Raw genomic sequence first — 3,754 nt, 5'->3', positions numbered from 1 at the left:
TGGATACCATCAAAGTTTGTCCACCCTGCTAAAGACCAGCTCAGGATGCCCCTGTTGTGTCCACCTGAACAGGGCCTTGGACATCCACCTCTGGTCCACTTCAGGCAGGGTGTGTAACCATCCAGCTGGAAGGTAGACTCGTTGTGCTGGAAAAAAACAAACACAAAAACAAACACATAAATAAATGCAAAACAACCACATTCACATTGCTTACATTTACTATCTCTGTAAAGGTAAAGTGAATATTTTGTGGTACATTTTAAATAGATACAAACGTACACGCCACATATGCCTCCTCAAAATTAGATGCCTCTGCCATCAGTGTGCTGTCATCTATCTCAGTGGACACAGATGGACAGGTGACGGTGGCCGAAGGCTCTGTGGCTGCCTCAGTGGACACAGTTGGGCAGGTGATGGTGGCTGATGGCCGAACACGTGCCTGGGCCAAAGCTACAAAATAAAACAGGACAAACAGATAAACGTAACTACTTAACAGCAATAAATACTACACAATATAACACAAACCAAAGTGTTAAACAAATAAATATTTTCTTACATGGTGTGACTTTGAGGGGGGAAACCAGTCTTCCTACAGTCTTGGTCAGGTTGGTCTTGCTAGGCAATTTCCCAACCAAGAGGGAGCGGAGAGAGGTGGCAGCAGCGTGCGTGGAGGTAGCAGCAGCGTGCGTGGAGGTGGCAGCAGCGTGCGTGGTGGTGGCAGAATGCTGAGGTGCTTTCCCAGCATATTGCTCTTCCTTCATGGCAATGGCAATTCTGCCAGAAGGAAAAAGCTCCATGTACTCCCTAAAACTCTCCTTGTTGTGAGAATGTTCTTGGGAGTCTTTGCTGCCTCCTGTGGGGTCTCTCTTCATAGCTGACACCAGGTAAGCAGCATACCCCAGGGCATTTTCAGCCACCCACTTGAATGTTTGCCCACGAAATACACCAAACTGGATTTCAAAGAAACCCAGCAGGTGCTTTCTGTTAGTGGGATCTCCTTTGAGCTGCCGTAAGCTTTTTTTAGCTTTGTCCAGCACCAAATCCGGGGAGAGAGGTCTTGCGTACGGCCTTACCTTGTTAACCTCCTTCACCTTGGCTGCTTCTATGGTATCGGTCAGATTCAGGCTGCCATCAGCCCGTCTCCTGAAGCGAGGTTCCATCTGAATGAAAAAAAAAATATATATATATAAAACGCATAACAAATTAATCAATGCAGCTATTTATTTAACATTACTCCAGTTATTTATAATATGATTATATATATATATATATATATATATATATTTATATATACTTACACACAGATACATATGGTTAATTTAATTATTCATACAATCTTACAAAATCTTACAAATATCTTGTTTTTTGTACTTATGTTGACATTAGTTTTTATTATTATTTGTATTTATTTGATTACTATATAATGTATTTATTTAATTTATTTTTTGTTCTAAATTCTTCCTGTTAAAATCGTCTTAAAATACAATATCAAAATGATTTATGATTTCATATAAACCTTTGTTTATTTTTCCTTAAAATTTTGGCTAACATAATGGAATTATCCCATTGTTTTTCAGTAATTATTATGTCATTAAATACAACTTTTTTATTTTTGGATTTATCAAATAATGGGTAGTAGATAAGGGAAAGTTTGGTCTATTCTATGTGATCTCCTATTGAAGACAAATCCCTTATAAAAACACAATGGTTTTACGACAAATAAAACCAAAAACACATTGTTACTGTATTTACTTTATATTTTTCTAGGTTGGCTAACCTAAAACGTTAACTTATCTAACGTTATATATATGACGATTTCTAATAATATACTTATTAATTTGTCACCTGATCTATTCGCTAGTCTGAGCGACAGTTTATTGATATATAACAATTATATATATATTTGTATTGTCAAAAGACAAAACTTACTTTGCAAATGTTGATCAGAAGTCGATGGAGATAAATCGATAAAGATGTTCCTTGACGTTGATTGGTCAGGCGCGCTGAGATTCTTGGTTGCAATCGTGGTTGCGATACGAGCGCTGATTGGCCAAAGAATATGATTCTTGGTTACAATCGTGGTTGCAATACGAGCGCTGATTGGCCATTGACTTCGAATCCTGGTTGCAGCTTGGAACATGATTGGCTGTCATAACCAAGAATAACCTCGATTTACAGGTGGCAGGGAGCGCCACTGGCCCACCTGTATTGCTGTCTGCTTGTTCTCATGTTATTAGCAGGCCAGCATTAGATCGGCTCTTCCCTGGTGGTCTAGTGGTTAGGATTCGGCGCTCTCACCGCCGCGGCCCGGGTTCGTTTCCCGGTCAGGGAAAGCTCTTTTGCCCCCCCTCCCCCCCAATGGCGGACTGTGAAATCAAGCTCTGTTGGCTGCTTTCAGAAGGCCAATTCAAATAAAAAACTAATATTCTCTTTTTAAGTAATCTGTATGAAAGGTAGAAGATGTATGGTTTCTCCTGTATCACTTCATTACAAACCTTACACCTGTATTTATCTTGCACTATTTTTATTTGCACCTAACTGTTATACGCCTATGCTATACACTACCAGTCAAAGGTACTGTTTTAAAGAAAAATAATTATCTAATTTTGTGAAATAGGTTTACTATGTAAAAAAAACTGCTCACTTAAAAAAAAAAAAAAAAAAACTTTTAATAATAAAAAAGTTTGGCTGGTAGTATGTGTTTTCTCCATGTTAGCTCTGTCTTTGACAGATCATTGTGTTGCTCACATCTACTTGTTTTCTTTGCAGTTTCTGCCGTTCCCCGTTCTCCTGTGTTCAAGTTTCCTACGAGTGATTTGGATAGTGCAACCACGACATCTTGACTTCTGTGTTGTTTATCACTTTTGTTCCTAATAAAAAGTTTAACTGCACTCACAAGTGAATCTCAAGTTATTTGTGTGATAGTTAAATATATTCAAAATATGCTTCAAACTAAATATATATTTATTTTGTCCTTTCATTTTTCCTTTATTCTTTCTGTTGTTTCCTCTCAGTCAACATCTGACTGAATGGCTCATTATGCAGCTCATTATGCAGGTCTTTGTCTTCTCAGGTGTAAATCACAGCATTAATCATGATGATTCACGCCTCCTCGCATATAGCCATTCTAAACAAAAAGTGTCTTCAAAAATTTAAATCTATATACTGTTTTGTGAAAACAAGTGAACAAGATGATTTTCACATCATTTGGTAGAAAAAAACCTAACCTACCACATCCAATTCTCGAAAGTCCCGAGAACAAATATTCTGTATGTGTTAGATGACCTTATTTTAGTGACTTTCAAAAATTTAGTTTTTCAATATGCACGCATAAACGTTGTTTTCTCAAAAACTTAAAAATTTACATTCATGTTGCTTACATATTTTTGTAGTCCAATTTGTGCTAAATACAATGTATTTAGATTTAGGATATTAATATGTTTTTAACTTACTGAAAAAAGCACAAATGTCAAGGCATGTCAAAACTTCTTCAGGGCCCCAAAACACCCTCAGACCCCTGAGGGTTAACAATGAAACTGAGACGCGGTTTTAACCGGGTAAGTTGCTGATTATTGGCTAGTTCGGATTTCATTTCGTGGGAACTGGTCAGCGGAAGCCTTGTCCGGGTAAAAAAAAGCCTTGTCCTCCGCTCTACCAGCTGAGCTATTGAAGGCGCAGGTCTGTGAGGTCACAACCTCGGCCTATTAGGTTTCTGCAGCTCGACTGCTGGCCAAAAAACAGCTTTCGACGCAGG

General features: G+C 38.3%; 1 non-coding gene across 1 annotated transcript; it reads left to right on the top strand.

The window, feature by feature from the left end:
- Nucleotides 1-2,260: 2,260 nt before the first annotated feature.
- On the top strand, nt 2,261-2,332 carry trnae-cuc (transfer RNA glutamic acid (anticodon CUC)). The gene has a single exon. It is a non-coding gene; the product is annotated as a tRNA-Glu (tRNA).
- Nucleotides 2,333-3,754: the final 1,422 nt, after the last annotated feature.

Source organism: Garra rufa, chromosome 1 (assembly GCF_049309525.1).
Source record: "Garra rufa chromosome 1, GarRuf1.0, whole genome shotgun sequence".
NCBI lineage: Eukaryota > Metazoa > Chordata > Actinopteri > Cypriniformes > Cyprinidae > Garra > Garra rufa.
The sequence above is the reverse complement of the archived record's forward strand: the minus strand, read 5'-3'. Positions and strand labels throughout refer to the sequence as shown.